At 41.6% G+C, this 18,332-nt stretch overlaps 1 protein-coding gene and 1 long non-coding RNA gene across 14 annotated transcripts in view; one reads left to right on the forward strand and one right to left on the reverse strand.

The window, feature by feature from the left end:
• sgcd (sarcoglycan, delta (dystrophin-associated glycoprotein)) overlaps positions 1 to 18,332 on the forward strand; it is a 305,616-nt gene that overhangs the window by 185,941 nt on the left and 101,343 nt on the right. The window lies entirely within an intron of this gene.
• Positions 8,665 to 16,410, reverse strand: LOC139637646 (uncharacterized). Of its 2 annotated transcripts, XR_011694651.1 has the most exons (4): positions 13,961 to 16,410; positions 13,437 to 13,587; positions 11,754 to 11,901; positions 8,665 to 11,278 (listed from the first exon to the last, which is right to left on the reverse strand). It is a non-coding gene; the product is annotated as an uncharacterized lncRNA (long non-coding RNA). The 2 variants fall into 2 exon arrangements; XR_011694650.1 differs by having other exon boundaries at positions 13,437 to 16,410.

Genomic DNA, 18,332 nt, shown 5'->3' on the forward strand with positions numbered 1-18,332 from the left:
ATTCACCCAGTTATTATTGTGGGATTATGGCGGGAACAAAGGAGGAAGTTAAGTGACCTAGTATATAAAGGGACAGTGTACATGATGGGGGCAGGTTGAGGTGGATGATCGACAAAACACAAGACTTAACCACATTGGAGAAAGCTGTTCACTTCCCACATTTAACTGATTAACTTTGTTGTTTCTTTTATTCATGGCTGTTCGACGACTTTAACCTTGAGTTTATTATTGTAACCATGATGACGAAGGTCCTCTAACCTTAATGAAGTACTTCTTTTAACTCTTACTATGATCTTTTCCTAAACCTAACCAACCTGTGACCGTTCTACAATCTTAAGGGCCGTCCACACCAGGAACAGTAACTACAAAAACAACTATAATAGTGATGTGAGCATCCACATCCACGCTGTTGAATGATAACATTCTGTAAACAGTGGCGCCAAGATGACCATTGATTGTGGGGGTGAGTCCAACTGCATCCCAGATGTTCTTTATGAATACTCTTTGTTTTATCAAACAAGGTTGTGTTTTTTTTTTTCATTTGAACATCAGTGCTGACTTTCATCATCAGCCAAGTGGTTTGTTCACCCTGTCAGAGAGCAGGGTGGGTGGTGGGCTGAAGTGGCTCCGGTGGGTGCAGCGGAGTGGCAGAGAGCGGCGGTGCTCAGTGCATTGATCCAGTGATGTTAATATTAAAGAGTGGTGAATCCAGATGAATTTTTATTGGCTGTAAGTGTTTCAGTTGTTCATCAAACTGCTCTGATATCAGTGATATCTGTTGTCATTATAGTTGTGGTCTCATATTTTACACTTTTCAGGTGCTGATCTCCATCAGAAGATATATTTGTGGTTTTAAGAACCAAAAACCATCTCAGTGTAGTTTTACATCTCCTCTCTCAGGCTTCTCTCTGGAGCTCTAGTAAGAACAGGTCAGTCAGCCAATCAGAAGAGAGGATGAGTGATCAAATAAAAATGTAGCAGCTTTCAGGCAAAGACTCAGAGAAACCAAATCCTGCAAGGTTGGATGGTGGGTCCAGGTAGACGGAGCTTGGGGCGTGGCTGAGAGGGATGACTGCTTTGTTGTGACATCACAAAGTTCCAGAAGTCCTGACGGCTGGTTTTAAGGCTCAGTTTCTGAATACAGGCTGTGTGCATTTCTCTGTGGACTGAGGATTTGATACTTTCACAGTATTAATATTAAAACCTAGACCTGCTTAAAAAAAAAACAAAACATGTTTAAATCTTTAAAACTATATATTTATGGTTATCATTCTTGGTGTAGATGGCCCTTTAATCACATTTATTTTTGTTACCACGCTGGTATACTCCTGTGGGTTGTATTTGAGAATAGGGACAAGCCACTTGTACGGCCGTTGAGGTTGGAGTTGTCTCATGTCTGGCGTGAATTCGCCCTACAGGAGTATAGCTCAACAAAGATTTACCTTGCTGCAGAAAACTGGCTCTGTGGCTCCGAACCTGTGCACTTGTGTTGAAATGTGATGATCTTTTGTCAGAATGCTGTTTTGAAGATGCCCTGCACAACACAGCAGCAAGTCTGCAGTAATATAGGATGTTTCGTTATCTCCTGAATTAATCCTGAGGCTGCAGCACACGAGGAGTAAATCCAGACACGAGCCCACAGAAATAATTTCTTTGATGAAATTTCTTAATAGAAATCCATGAATGTACATGAGATCAGCAGACGCTCAGAGATTTATACCTGTATTCACACCAGCTAAACTCAAGGACTGTGAGAGAGGAGGAGGTGAAGGAGGAAGGGTGAGGGTGGAGGAGGTTAGAAGTATGAAGAGATGAAATATTCAAACACTGTATTTACAGAGATGAGTGTGAATAATGAATTGTTGTGCAGTGTGTTAAAAAATTTATTTGTGCACAAAAAGCCCTTGAACTACAGTTAACCTGTCTACAGCAATCAATGTGTATGTGTGTTAAATACAAATGTACAGTAAGTGTGTATGCAACTTGTTTTTTTAAAATATTCATTTCACATTGGGACACATCCATCCCTCTTAACTGTCTTTCAGCAGAACATTAAACTTCTCTCACCTCACGGCAGATAGCATCTTTTATTTGTTCATCTTATTTGTCAGCTTGTGACTGGCAGTGGCTAAAGCAGCATTAATGTTTGTGCTAATGCAAGCTCTCGCTCTCTGTCCTGACACAGTTACAGGTTTCTTTTGCCCGCCCACAAGTTGATGGGATTGGTTCCTTAGTTTTGTGCCTGTCTGAATTTTTTGAGACTGTCACTGCTGTTCCAAGGTGGAAATATTCAGCTATGGCAGTGACTGCTTATTTCACTCATGATATGTCTTATATCATATAAAAAACACCCTATGGACATGTTAACAAGGTCTAAACCTCAGTTTTCGTTGGGGGGGTCCTCGATGCAGTGTGCCACCACCCTGTTAAGAATTGGAGACCACAGTATCCCCTGCAGGGTCCTGTATGCCCTCACAATGTTGTTGCTTGACAGCCAACAAAGCCTTCCAACCCAATCACATTCGAAAGCCTAAAACCAATCAGCATGTAACCACAAACACACAGAGAGTCTCTTTTGTGGGAGTGAGTGCGGCGGTGTGCCGAATAATCAGACGTGTTGACACGCATTACGGCGTGGCATTTTCTCCATCCGGGGCCGTGCTCTCCTCTCGTATTTTGAGCTATTATGTAAATGTGTGTCAAGTCCAACTTGAGAGGTCCCTGCTCTGTGAGTGGCTCTTCAGAAACTCACATTAGTGCTGGTCAACAGCTCATCAGCTGGTATAATTGTCAGCACTGTGCAGCACACACAGGAGCACACAAACAAAAGCACCTGTACAAATACAGAGTGGTGTACGGGAGACGTGTGCTTTTAAAGGCTGTCTCTGTGTGTTCGGATCGTTTACGCCCACACACTTAATATTTTTCCATCCACTTCGTCTCTGCTAAACCCCCCCCCCCCCTGCATGAGGACGTGTTTGTGCAGCCGTGACCCCAACACACACAGCCACACATGACTCAATGATGTGCGAATTTAAAGACCTTTTACTATGGAAGTAGATGACAAAAGATACAAATGAGCTAATATTCAGTCTGCAAGTTAATATTTGAGAGGCTCCAGTTTTTAATGGCAGCATGAGATTTGTGCATCGGTGTGGAAAGAATCCTGAACGTGACAGATGGTTTGAGCCTTCAGGAGGAAGAGGATGAGGATGAGCAGCTCTCACTTTTTGCAGTGTGAATCTCCTGAGTGCAAATGTAATCTGGTCAGTTTAGATTGTGAAAAGTCATCCTATTGGAACGTTGCTTCTCCCCTTTCAAAATAAAAGCTGCAAACACTGGTGCTTTTTAACTAACAGGTGGAAACAACGCAAAATAAGGTCTGCATTATTGTAAAAATGAAAACGTGAGCACAGGTTGTGAGCAGGGTCATTATGCTCTGTGATGGCTGTTTCATGTGGCTCAGTATGTGGAACCTATCTTTGGTGAAGGTTTTTTCTAGATTTATGCCTGAAGAAACTGTGACTGACATTCCTTGATTGGAGTTGCTCATATTTTTTCTCACTTACAGCAACACGTCATGTGGCAGACTATGTGTAAAGTGCAGCTCTTAAGGCTAAAGAAGCAGCAGAGAATCAGGGTCAGCAATTACAAGGCCTCAGGGCAGAAAATTCATACAAAATTTATTGAAATCCCATAAATGTAAAGTTAAGGGTTAAAATGCCTCCAATTAGGATCAAGCTTAATTAGCAGCAGCCAGTCTTATTCCAGCTGCTTCACGTTTTTCATTCACGCCACAGCTGCTGTTTCCTGTTCGCCCCTGGTCTTTGACAACTGGGTCTTTTCATTGTGGTCTCAGCGCTGCATCAGCCATAAAACTAGAGTAAGTCAGAAAGTCCTCCAGCAGCAGCAGCCTCCTCTGAAAGGGCTTCAGAGTCTCCTGTTGTGGGAAATAAGTGAAAGGTCTGTGGGATCTGCACAGTCAGGCAGTGTCTTCCTCTTCCTGTGTGGCTGTTAATGTCAGCAGTGTAGGTTCTGTACGTCTGTGTGGATGTCTGCTGTTCCTCATACAGGTGTGTATGAGTGTGTATTCTGCTCGAGTGGCTGTGTGAGTGGGCGTCCGCCTCCAGAGATCTACAGCTCTTGCAGCCGCAGCATTTCCTGCCTCCCGTCGTGGTAAATAGACTCGCTGTAGCAGCCGGAGAGTGCCGGGGCCTCTCAGATTGAGACAGATTAAAGTGGCTGCACCTCATGTACATGGCAGTCCAGAGCTGGTGTGGTAATGAGTAAAACTCAGGGGGTGTAGTGATGTATTAGCTGCCCTACTGCCCAGGTCCTTCCACTCCAGTGAACCAGGCCTATTTGCCTGCCAAAAGAGAAGCCTGCAGGGAGGAAGGAACTGATGTAACGGAGAGACTTCAGCGTTAACTTGTGAGTGTCAGCATTCCTCCTGATTAGCTGAACCTCTCTCTGCCCTCTCTCTCCAAACTGCACCAGAGAAAGTAACACGCATAATAACCTTCATTAGGAAGCATGTTTCCTGTTTGGTCCAATTTTAAATGGTCGTTCAAATTTATTTATTTAAGGCTGATCAATATGCAAAAAAAAAAAAAAATCACTTTGCGATTCTTTTGACAGATATTGTGATTGTGATATTCCACCTTCCAGCCTGGTTTGGAACTATCTCTGCACTGCACAGGAGATTGTCTGGAATGGTTCCACAAATAAAGCTGAGGGAGGTGTCTCTGTGCTGCTGTGTGTGTGCAGGTTTTACAGTTGAGCATCTCATGTGTGTCTGACGGAACAAATTCATTCCTATTTGAATCAATCCAGCTGCACAGGCGGCATGAAGGCTCCTGGTTTATGACAGTAAATGCATCCCGAAACATAATTTTACACTTTGCATGTAAACCTACAGTGACTGTGTGTTGTGCCCTGAGAGCTTCCAAAACATGGGTGAACACACAGATGGTGCTCAGCAGCTGCTGCTGCTAAAGTGCTGCTCACGCTAGGCTGTGTGTGTAGACACGGTGTAACAGGTGAGATTTATTCAGTGTTTTTCAGTTTCATAAGAAAAAAAAAAGACTGAAAGGGTGAAGAAAAACTGTTTGTTTTTGCAAAGGCTTGTCTGGTTGAATTTTCCCACCTCAGACAAATAGCAGCACACACCCACTTCCCTGACCTTTACCATGGGAACCATCCAGGACTTCCTCCCCACAGTGCATTAGACAGTCCCAAACAGAGCTGCTTCCTCCTGTGAATGAAGGCTCTTCTCTGGGAGGTGCAATCACAATCTGCTTCCTTTTGAAAACAAAACGTGGCTCATATATCACATCCCAGACTTTTGGTAGAATTCAGTCACTGCTGTTAGACTGAAAAATAAGTGATCAAATGAACATATGATGAGTCCTTTCATCAACCTGTGTCATGTCAAACATGTAGGGCTCATTGTTTTGTTCGGATTTTATATCAAAAAGAGAATAAAAAATCATCATAAAGTGAGTATTACAAACTAGCGGAAATGTACAAAATTCAGTAGGCACATGTGATATGCCCATACCCTGAACCCCATAGGAATTCAGCCATTTTGAATTTCTGCTGCAACTTTGGTGCCATAGTTGTGATTTACTGTTATCGTACTCTAACAAATATTTGGTCAGTCTAAGCTTCAGACCTTTGCGATGCTAAATTGCGAAGCATTTTGGTTTTGGTTGAAAGGCTTGTCTGTGGCACCGCGGCAAATGTCAGTGTTTCACCGTGAAACAGGAAAACACCTGACGACCTGAAAACATCCACATGCCAATATTCAGTTATAATCACAGCCCCCCCTTGTGGCGACAGGAAATGTCATGTTTTACAATCGGATGTACAGAAGATGCTTCAGACCTTGATGATGCCTCAGTCTGAAAACTGTGAGTTTTGGTTGAACGGTGTGGCAGCAGGGCGAAATTTCAACAGGAAGTTACTCTTAATCAAATATATAAACTGTCCAATCTGCTCCAAACGTCACATGTTGACAGTCCTGCACTGAAGACTTCTGCATGCTCATATGAAGTCATCGTCATAGCGCCACCTACTGAAAACAGGAAGTGACCCTTGAGTGAAGATCATCGTTTGATTTACATTAAATTTTCACGGTCTGTTTTATATATGTTTTTTTTTTCCTCCTCACAGCGGCCCCCACATTGTGTGACAGTACGAGGGCCCGCTCAATGCTGCTTGCAGCTTTAATTGTTTTTTAAGGTTTGTTTGAAAATATCACTGAAAACATTCTGTAGTATAGATTTTTAAGATTAGAATATGAAAATAGCCTTTTTTTGTCTCGCAGTGGAGAAATTTGCAAATTTAGTGAAACTTCAGCCTCATCAGCTGCACGTTTGTATTTCCACTTTCTGCTGGTAAACAGTGTTAAATATATTGTGAACTGTGCTTGCTGCAGTGATGCACAGCGTCTTCTCCAAGCAAGGAAAACATGTTGATGTACGAGCTCGGAGATTGCAGGTGTCAAACTGACATAATTGGTGTAAGACAAATGACGACTGAACAAACAAAGTGACAATCAACAGACTGGATGTTTTTCATAGTCCACAGTCAGGCGTGTCTCAGATCACTGTACAGATATGAAAACAGTGACGGGAACAACAAGTTATGACTGTTTAGAATTAGAAAGAACAGAGGCAAGACAGATTCTGCAGTGGTAAATTTACACTGCTGCTGTGAAATGACTGAAACTTTTTGCCTGAAGTTTTTGCCTGAGGCACCATAATGTAAACTCTGTTGGGTTTTCATCATATCAGGAGGATGGAGTTCAGGAAACCAGTGTGGAAACACAGATAGGGACTGTACTTGGGCTTCATACAAAAATGTTCAGACACTTTCAGTCACATGTATCAATCACAAACAGCCTCCAAGCGTGTCAAACTTTTATTCAAAACTTATTTGAACTGAAATCAAGATAAATTTCATCTCAAAAAAGAAACATTGAGCAAATGTTGATCGATCAGAAACTTTAAAAACTGAATTTAGACCATTTCTGCCTGAATTTACTTAATATAATTTGAGAGGCTTCTCCAGAGCGTTCAGACATTCATCATGCTGTAGACATTGTGCAAATTCAAAACTCTTTACAGCAGTCAGTTGACTTACAAAACACCATTATGCTGACAGATAGGAGTTAACTTTGTTACTGCAGAGCACTTTAACAGGACACACAACTGGAGAGAGTCTGCCTGGTCCCCGGTGCCAGGGAGAGATTGATGAGGGGAGGGATAAAAAAAACAAAACACTTTCCATTTTCTCTACCTGGTATCCCCACTGGAGCCTGTACTTAAAGAGAAGTGAGGTGAACTGTTGTGACTGCGTGATACAGATCACTGGTCCTGGGAGACCGGAGCCGGAGCCTGCAGAAGGAGGGCTGATGAACCACGAGCCGTCTGGCCCCCCCACCACCACCAGTCCCAGGAGGGACCTAAGTGGGGCCGGTACTGCCGACATCCCTGCCTCTCCAAGCCCAGAAGGGGAGCTTGACCTTCCCCTCTTCAGCCAAACCACCAGCGCTCACCAACTCCCCAGCAGCTCCTGCCGCATGTTGTTTATTCATGTTTGCTGGTTTGTTGAATACAGATTCCAGCAGGAAATTCTGGCAAGGTCACAGCGATGTGTCTGAATGTGAAGTGGAAGCTGCCGTCATTTTTACACTCAAAGAGGAAAACTGAATACGTGAGGTTGCACTTTAGACCTGGGGTGTCATGCAGTTCTTGACCTTCGATAGGGTTCAATGGTTGGTTCATCCACCCACTGACCTCCGCTGGTATCTACCTGTGCACGTCGTTTTGGTTTTCTTTGTCCAAGTTCCCAGATTTGTGGCTCTGAGATTTTTGTCTGAGGAAATCTGGGCTCTCAAGTGTCTCAGAATCTCAAAAATACACAGAACATTTACTTGGAACTAACATAGAGGATTTTTTACACTTATTTCCAGTAAGAAGAGGGACTACTCCCAGGCAAGAACGTGACATTGGTGTTTTATGACAATTCTCGGCCTCATGCTGCAGTTTTCTGTTTCACTTTGGAGATGTTTGCAGGTGCAGCACACCCATCTGAGTTATTTCCAAACTATGATCAACACACGTCACTGAGGATTTTTGTCCGGGGAGGATTTCCAACTCTGAGCAGTGTTGGGGAAGCTACTGTGAAAGCATTGTTTACTGTGCACAGGAAGAAGTTGACAGCCAAGCCACCCCAGGGACAAAGTTAAATCACTCAAATCAAAGATCAAATTGATCAAATATACAGAACCAGTCTGTGGGTTGGACACACTCTGGGGAAGTGGAATGGGAAAGTGTGTCCAAATGTTTGACTGGTGCTTTACATGTGATACAAAATTATAACAGAATTATAAGAAATGACACACTGAGTTTATTGCAAAAAGTTCCAACTTGTTCACAGGTCATACAAAAACCAAAGAAATTAAATATCCCACTGTTCACGGGAAAGTGTAAAGAAGCCGTCAGCTTTGTAGACAATAACTGCTAAAACAGGGCCATGGTGATTGTTCCTCAGGCTGATGATGATGATGATGATGATGATGTCGCTGTCGCAGACTGGACACAGGCAGATTCATAGATGAGTCACTGTGTTGTGGACTGAGATGAAGCCCACATGGTGCTCAGACTACGCCTTCTGTCAGCGGGGATGAGCTCTGTAGTAACAGCTCTCGGAGGGAAAAATCTACATAAAGCAGGACTTGAACCATCAACCCTCCTTTATGTGGTGACCTGCACTCTGATGTCATAGTTGAGGCTCTGGGATGTTCATTATATAAACGGTGAGGACAGGAGGTGAGCTCAGAGCTGCTGAGATGTTACCTACTCCTGTAATCTGAGAGAGGAGGCCTCCTATATTTATAGCTCAGGCACACACACACACACACACACACACGCACAAATCTGTCAGCCTCTGTTTCTCTCACAGACCAGTACACACACACACACACACACACACACACACACACAGTGCTGAGCTAAATGTGGCCTGTCATATAAAGAGCTGTGGTGCTTGTTGTTGTGCTGGTTTATGGGATGGAGTGATTTGGGCCGCTGCAGTGCAGTGGCAGCTGCACAGTCTTCAGTCAGCCTTAAAATAGTGTCGTTTTCTATTAACCTCTGGGTGAGACTGTTTTAAGGCGTCTACATTATTAGCATTGTTTTCTTCTGCAGCTCCAAACCCTGCCTCCTAGAAATGATGTTCTTATACTTCTAATGATGTAATATACTGTTACTAAACTGCAACAGCAAGTACGTTGCGGGCTGGGTAATGTTCAGAGGCAACATATTTTTTGAATGAATGGACAGCTGCAGTTGGTGGATGGTGGGTGTAAAAAACACACAACTGTCACACCAGAGACCGGAGTCCCATCTGCGGTTTAGGCAACAAAAGCACTTTGGTTAAATTTAAGGAAAGATGGAGGTTTCTGTGAAATGTCTGACAACACTGTGAAGTTTTTCTGTATTAGAGTCCAGGCTCCTTCTTTAACCAAATGCTGTGAGACTCCAAACACAAACATGAAAAAGACTCTAATATCAGACAGATGTTAAATTTTCCGTTTTAAAATGCAAATCAGTTTGAAATCAAAATTCAACATTGGCTAATTGACATTGTGACCAAGCAGCAGCCTGAAAAATGAAGCCAACACATAAGAGCCGAAACCTGCTGTTACTTAACTGTCCACCGGCTCCAGCAGTGAGTCAATCCCCACAGACATGTTATTAAGGCTTACATTTATGTATAAATGGGGGCGTGGCCTCTTTGAGTGACAGGTAGGTAAGCATATGTTTGCCACAAACTGGCACTTACTGAAGTCTCAGCTCCACATACGTCCTACATTTTTGCCTATTTTTGTATTAGCTGGGAGTTAGGGGCGGAGTCAGGCACCGCCCAGATGGCGACTGTGGAGCAGCTCACTCTGAGCTTCAAAACTGCTCTTCAGAAGCTGTGGGTGGCGTCACAGAGGCTACGTCCATCGTTATTTACAGTCTATGATTGTGACATTTACCAGACTCTGGGTTTGCTCACATCTAGAATCTCAGTATTTTATATGACAGGATGGCACGAGACATGTAGAAGACACTGGATTTTGGTTTCTTAACAACACAACTTAAACCCAACAAAATATCAATTTCCAGATTTGGCCCGATCAAGGAAACAACAGTGTACCACATCAAGTCTTTAATTAGAAGGGGAGTAATTTGCTGAGACTCATGAGACTCAAAGACTTAAAAACTACAGAGAAGTACATACGATAGAAATAAAGAGATCCATTCTAGAAAATGCATTGTTACCTTTTCGTTTCATGAGCAGCTAAAGTGGTCAGTCATCAACTCATTTTTGAGAATAAGATCATGAAAATAGAATAAGATTTCAGGAGGCAGCATTTTTCTAAAAACGAGAGGTTTGAATTCTTCAACTTTTTCAATCCAACTTTTTTTTTTTCATGAAAACCTGCGCAATTATTTCTATTTTTGTGTGGAGGGGAAAAAGGACGAGGTACAATACCAGATGATTTTCCCTTTGCAGAGAGCAGTTCAGTCATAATGCATTTGAAGACTCTCAGATAAACATCCGTAACTGTGCTGTAGATTGTTGCTGATAGACACAGGAGAAAAAGCAGTAATTTTCCCTCTGATTGCAGTCGGCTCTTCCTCGGAGCTGCACTGATAAGGTTTTTCAGGGGATTCGCTCATGGAAAAAGGTGGAGTGGGTAAAGAGACGGTGACGGGGGAGGAGAAGGGAAGGCAGATGATGATGAGGATGAGGATGACTGATTTTGACTGTATTCAAAACAATAGAAAACGTCAACATTTCTTCTTGCTGATCTATAATATCATTATAATATTACTGACCCGTGATATTCATGAAGTCACTGACGACTGTACTGCTCAGTTATTTGTCTGACAGATCCTGAATCTGGCTGAGTGGAAACAAAACCACTGTATGATGCTCCAGCTGTCAAAATCAGCATCACAGAATCATGAAACCTCTGGGGATGCTTTTGCTTAATTAATTGGTTCTTAGTTTGGTTATATTTAATCCATTAATTTCAGGCTTAAGAAGTTTGTGTATGGAAGTTCCACAGTTCTGCAACAGGGCTATAACTTTTGCATGATTTTATTGATCTGGACTTCAAGTTTTAACTGGAACCACAAACCACCAGGAAAAGAAGGGTTTCAATCAATTATTGGCTTTATTTAATGGGAATGCTGATTTCCAGGATTGATTGATTCTAAACAAAGAAGAAAAACATTATAATATTTTGTCATTACACATAGGAATCAAATAACAATTAGTCTCACTTCATGATAATATTATTTAAAAACTAGAACAACAAATAGATTTAACAATATCTATTATCTTTCATGTCAATTTTTGACACAGCAATGGCCACTTGTGGTAGATGGTGCGAGTCTGTTCACCTTTGTTTTCGTCTCCAAATATCTTAGTTTCAACTGCTTTTTTCAATCACCATTAATATTAGTAAGTCTTTTATCATCAAAAATGTCAATCATCAGTTTAATTGATAATGCTTTAAAAATTTTAGCTATAATGCATCATGTGCATTGCAGTGGCAGTGACAAATTGCTGACATATCTGATAGAAATGATGCCTGCAACAATAAAAAGAAAGATCCAGGTGGTTAAAAAAAAAAGGCCATGAGAACAAATTTAAAAGGAACCTGAGTTTTAATAAAAATGGATTACCAGCTAGGGTCAAGGCTCTGACCGTTTTCCTCATTCAGGTCCAGCATCTTTTCCCATGAATTAGTCCCAGGCTGTCCAGAACAGCCCATATCTTGCCGCTGTAGCCAACAGAATGCAGAATTGGCTGCTGGTGGTGTTAAATCCCATGCTGTTGATGAGATCAGAGTTACTGGCTCTCATTGGGGACAATTAAACCTCAGCACCTCCAGCAGCCTTTGCAGAAAGGTCAACACAGGGAGAGATGGAAGGAAGAGCCAGGAGGGGAGGGTGGAGCTGAGACCGTCAGCGGGCTGTTTTTACAGTTCACATGCAATTCATTTCAGCAGAATGAAAGGAATAATGAGAGCAGGACAATAAGCATGCAGTGCATTTTGGAGCTGTGAAATAGAGTTACAGCTGAGGACACTAATTACATTTGAGACAGAGTGTGCTAACTTCATGAATCCAGCACTCGGGATGACTAATACAGCTCAACTTCAACATTTTATGGTCCCTAATGGGAAAATTAGCTTGCTGCAAGGCGTCCAACAAAATGCTTAATTACAAAACATGAAGAGATAAAAACACAGGAATGTATAGAAGTGGCACAGAGTTGATGTGAAAATTTGCCGTTTGGGAGATATCGAATGTCGCAGTCAAAATATTTTATTTTTGGTCCTGTTAGATGCCCACAAATTAACAATCAGGGAGGTGTAATGAAAGACAGATTGGAATAAAATGAAATGAAGATCTGTACGTTTTTGTATATTGTGGTAATTGGGCTGATTGACTGTAGTATTATTAGCCACATGAAGTTTTAGTCATAAAAATTGTTCCTAAGCATGAGGATGAAGTTGTAGCAAGACTCATGTCATGAGAGCGACCCCCCTGCAGTACACATTAAATTAGAAAAATATAGAACAATGTGGGAGTATCATTATCACCAGAGCTTGATTGTCACTGACGTATTCATCAGAAAAATAAATTCTAATTCTGTCACGACATTAAAAGAAACAGTACAAACTCAGTAGGCTGGAAACAGACATGTAATTTGCTGCAGTAGATGGGAGGTGTCATATCTGCCAAATACATGAAATGCATTAATAATTGTAATTATTCAGTTGTATGTGATGCATCAGATCCTTTCAAAAGCTGAAAGTAAGTGTCCAGCTGTATTGTTAAATCGCTCCACTGGGTGCGTTAATGCTGACAGAACGCCACTCGCTTCATGCTGCAACAGTGAAAACAGCAGCTGTTTGTCGAACTGGCCTATCCTCACTAAAGTTTTGCACTAGTTCTTGTTTTGTTTTTTGATGCGACAAATGTGATATTGTAAAATTTTTGGCTAAAATTGGAAAAATGCTCCTGGTGAAATTTGATGCATTCATCACAGTGTTTATCGTGTTTCTCACTGTACATCCCACACATGGCTACTGATTGTGTTTTTGTTTGTGAAGAGATAAGATTGGAGACACAGGGAAATGCTCATGATTGGTTTTCAGTTGTGCCAGGAGTGTGTGGAAATAGGAACCTGGGCGACCAGTGTGGTTACTGGTTCCTTCCTTTCTGGCATTATGACCCTCATGGTGGAATTCACTGCAGGGCTGTTGTGTTAGACTGCATTAGCTGTAGTCAGGTCAGGGTGACCCAATAAACTGGCCACTGAGTTTAGTGTGTTGTTGTTATTTTGTTGGCTTTGCTCACCTGATGGTTATGTGCAGCAGGTTAACCAATTCTTTGCACTTTCTTCCATTTAATCTGACCACTTGTTGCCCCCCATTGTCAGGCCAAAGGTTTCACCACCAGCTGGAACATATGTACAAGGCTGGTGCTGAGTCTGAGACGACTGAAGCTTCTGACATATTGGACATAAAGAAAAAATGTCTGAAAGATCAGATTAGATTCTGGTAGTAGATTCATGATGATGTGCATTTTACTTTTTTCTTGCTTTCCCTTGGTAAACCTCATTTATGACAAGTCCCCAAAGTCTAACAAACTTCTTCAGGTTGTGGTGGAACAGTTCATCCTTACATTGTCCACACAGCAGCTCCAACACCTCTAAAACTAATCTCTGGAGGTCTGCTTGTTTTAGTTGTTACAGACAACAGCTTTTTCTACTTAGTAAACTAACATTCGTTCTGATCCAAAGACTAGTACATCACAGCTCAGGATATAGATGACTAAATTGTACAACTCAGAAATGCTGGTAAATGTTCAAAATAGCTCACCTTTAATGGGTGGAAATGGGCTGGTATATTGTAGGAGCTGATTATGGAATTAAGAACAGGTGAGTAGGTGGAAAGGATCAGGTGTCTGAAAGGCGGGAAGGGCTAAGGGTTACTGGAAACAAGGAAGAGGGGGCAGTATGAATGAATGCATGTCTGGACTGTGACAGCTACTTTCCACAGTCTGGCTTCTTCGGTGCGTCTCATCAAAATGTTCTTTGGATGTAACTCATCAGGTGGAGCTGGGTGTCATCAGCAGAAATCAATGTGGTCTTTTGTCCTGATAAGACGACCTAGATGGACAATCAGGTCCAGTGTAGGACTGAGAGTCTGCAGGACTCCAACAAATGACTCCATTACTGATTAGCGCACATTCAAACAGACAGAGGAGACTCATCAGTGAAATCACCTGCTGATGATGTGATTGGTTGGGGTGCAAACTTGCAGATAGTTGGCCTTCATGACACGATAACTCACACCTGCCTAACACAGCACATAAGAATTCAATAGGGCACAGAGAGGAATCAAGCCTCGTGGGATACTGCGTGTAAATGTGAACTTTCTCTGAAGTATAATTGTCTAGGCCGCAATAAAACCCATCCCCAGTCAGATAAGACGTGAACCACTGGGGAACAAGTCAGAGAGATTTCAAATGGTCGTAATGTCTGTCCACAAAACCTTGTAATAATGAGCATAATGTCCTGAGACGGTTAATATTTAAAATAATCAGTCCACTGCTTCCAGTGATATATGGGGTTCTGTACAGACCATTTATGACCAAGTTGGAGCAGACTGAATGGAAATCTAGATCACACATTATATCTCACACATCAGCTACGCTTTTCTCTCTTCTCAAGTTCAACAAGTCATCCAACCTGAACAACTGAGACTGTGCCCCTGTAATAATGACGGGAGCAGAAGTAAAAGTGCAGTGATGTAAGATATAAAACGACATAATCCACGTCAGGAGGAGGTTGGGGTGGATGGATGAATATGACACAGGAGAGCGGTGTTCGATTCCCATGTGAAAGTCGCAGTTTATGTTGTTTCTTTTATCCATGACTGTTCGTTGTTATTATTGTAACCATGACAACGAAGATTGTCTAATGTGAAGGAAGTACTTATTTTAACCCAAATCACCATCTTTTCCTAAACCTGACCTAGCCATGACAGTTATTATAGTAACCATGGTGACAAAGGTAGGTACTGAAAAAGTGCCCCTATGCCTGCAGACATACGGTACCATGGTTGTCATGGTTACAATAATAAACATGCAGACTGTGGAAATAACCATTATTTTTAGAGATCAGGAGCATGAAATCCATCGTTCAGCTCTGGCAGAACCAGACAAGCAGGTGAACTGGATTCAGTATTGATTCTGTAACGGTTATTGTCTCAGGGATCAACGGTGATGTTCCTCTGAATTACAACTCACTCTCAGAAATATGTTCACTTGAGCCCCAACAACTTTCTCAACTTTCTAACCTCTTGTTTTCCAGGAGGGAGAGTCGTAACTTGACAGATGAGTCCACATTCCTTTGGTTGAGGACGAGTCTAAGGTCTACCTCCTGGTCAGAGTCGAGCAGCTGAGTGCAGACGTTTCTTAAAACAAACTTGTAATGGGTTCAAGACAAGTTCAAGTTCTGAGAAAGCATCGAACTTTGTTGAGCATTTTAAACTCACCCGCAGTAATGATCCATCCATCTCACTGTCTGCTGTGGTTGGAACACTATTGAGCCTGATATTGACAGTGTTGTGATGAGAGAAACCTCCTATCATCACATCCACTAAGAGAAAATCAGAAGCAAGTTAACAGGAAAATACTGTCTTTGTTGCACTTGGGTCTGTATGAGCTGATTTTGGTGTTTGATCACAAACAAAATACTGTGCTAATGAGGCATCAGGCAGCTGATGTGAGAGATGAAGTTATTGTGTCCTGAAAAGTCATTAGTTTGAGCCTGACAGCGCTCCCATCACATAATTACTCTGCTGACATGCCCTTGAGCAAGGTCCTTCACACCCGCTCATGACATGTGAGCAAATGAACAACCACATATGGAATCTCTTCCTACGGCCTCAGTCAATCTGTCTAAAACACTTATCTACAGCAGGCAACGTTTGCTTGCTGGAAAAATAATCTGTTTCTGTGTAATATTGTGGCATTTTGAAGACTTGAAACTGTTCCCTCATACAATGTAATCGTAAGAATGAGTTCTGAGTTAACCACCACATCTCTACAGAAACCACTGGAGGCTTATTTATTGAGTTCAAAAATGATAAATCTTTATACAATACTATTAGATTAGAGTTAGTTTTGTTCATTACTTCATTTTTGTCAGATAATTTGCAAATTTTCTCCCAATTTTGTCTTTACTTTATGATTCCAGATGAATTTTCTGAACCGACCTTAATAGAAGAGGACTTCTTAGGTAAACAGTGTCTTCCTGCAACAGCAAAGCTGCTGTAATATCATTTTCAAAAAATTGTAATGCAGTGAGGGAAGGTTGTAGAACACCCATCTACCTTTGCCACAGGACACCACAAATAAAACCACAGATTATGTGGTTACAAAAATTAGCAAAACCAGTTGCCAATTAAATCATTTGACTTGCACCACTGATCTCCAGGGGAACAGTGGTCACATCCTCTCTTCATTGCAACATCAGACAAAATAAATAAATATATTCACTTTGTAGGCATGCTCTATAATCTGAATCACTATCATTCCAGTCTTTCATTGCATTTAGTTGCAGAGCGTCTTCTTGTGCCATCAAATACTGGCATAAAAAAGGCCTTAGAAAAGGCAATTATATGGACGAGATTGATGCCACTGTAGAGGTTGTCGTAATTCAACTTACTAAAATAACAACTATTAAATAAGCTATAATTTCTTTAATCGACATGACAAACATTATTTGACTCAAGCAACCACAACCTCTGTGTGAACTGAACATCACGCTGATGAATGCATCACTTGCTGTTGATCGGTTCAGGCAAAATAGAAAAAAGAAAAGAAAAAGACATGAAACATGAACACAGTGTTTTCACGGCTGAATAATGGCATGAGAAGTAATACTGGGTCCCTAACAACCAATCTCTACACTAAGTGGAAGAGCCTCCATTTTCTGAAATGCATCAAAGTCATCGACCCCAACTCCAGCGACACAACTCCTCTCTGGTGCTGTCTGACTTTTCCTCTCTGTTATTACACTTCAAAAGGTTTCTCAGTTTCACTGGGTTACACACTTACTGTTTGGTGTTATGCTTCCCAGGTAATGGCCGGGGTTACGTCAGCCTTCCTCTTTGAAGGCTGCATTTCAAGAAATGAGCTTTACAAAGCACTTTTATTTTTCAGTTTGTTAATGAGGGAAGACTCAATTGTCTTACTCAACAGCACTTCAAGAGGATTTCATGATACAAGACTTGTGATCTTTCTGACATAGATAACTCCTATTGAACCTGAGTGATGGTCTTTTTGGACAAAATAAATCCATCTTCTAATTGATTAGCTGCTTTTTTTTGTTCATGAAGAAGATGGACATGCAGAAGAAGAGGAGGGAAAGGGCTGAATCAGAGGTAAGGGGCAAAGGAAAGAGGAAGTGGGAACAACAAGAGATTATGCAATGGCAGTCAGTAATTGAGTCTACTGAGTAAAGACATATAAATAACTGAAGAAGAACAGAGGATGGAGGAAGGACAGTTTCTTTGAAGTGGTATTGGACTCCCAGAGGACTGCAAATGGGAGGATTGTTGCACTGCTATGTTTCCATTTGTTTTAGTTGTTGGACAGTTTTACAACATCTGAAAAAACAGGCAGGAAACTTGGATTAATTAACATGGATATAGCAAAGCAAAACGGTCTTCAATCTCTTAAAGAAAGAGAAACAAACAGTCATTGTTTGTAGATAAGAATTTAGAGCAGAATAACAATTCATACCTACAACAAAACACTTAATTCCAGAATGTGCAGATATTCTGTCAAATCTTCTGACTTTTGTTTTCGAGTGTTGAAGCTGCTTTAATCAATATTTCTTAAGATTATCCAAGAAAAGTTGAATTGAGGGCAACTGGACTTTGTTGTAGAAACTTTTAGACATTTCACCACTTCTTCACTTCTGACGTCAGTGCTTCTGGCTGTAAAAAGGACAGTCGTTAGGGTTGTTGGAGTCACATCAGGCCAAGTGTCTCCTGGGAATGGATGAAAGGGTAGGTGGGGGATAAGTGGTGTCACGGACCTCTGTTGAATGATGGTTTCTCTACTTTGACGTAGATGACCTCCGTCATTCCTCCGTCAAACCACCTGTCTTCCCTATCCAGAATATACTGTACACATTGTAGCCCTTGAGGAGTTGTCCTATCCTGTAGGTTAAGGTAA

This window comes from Trachinotus anak, unplaced genomic scaffold (assembly GCF_046630095.1).
Source record: "Trachinotus anak isolate AG129_WGS33_773 ecotype Australia unplaced genomic scaffold, CSIRO_AGI_Tana_v1 ptg000020l, whole genome shotgun sequence".
Classification (NCBI taxonomy): domain Eukaryota; kingdom Metazoa; phylum Chordata; class Actinopteri; order Carangiformes; family Carangidae; genus Trachinotus; species Trachinotus anak.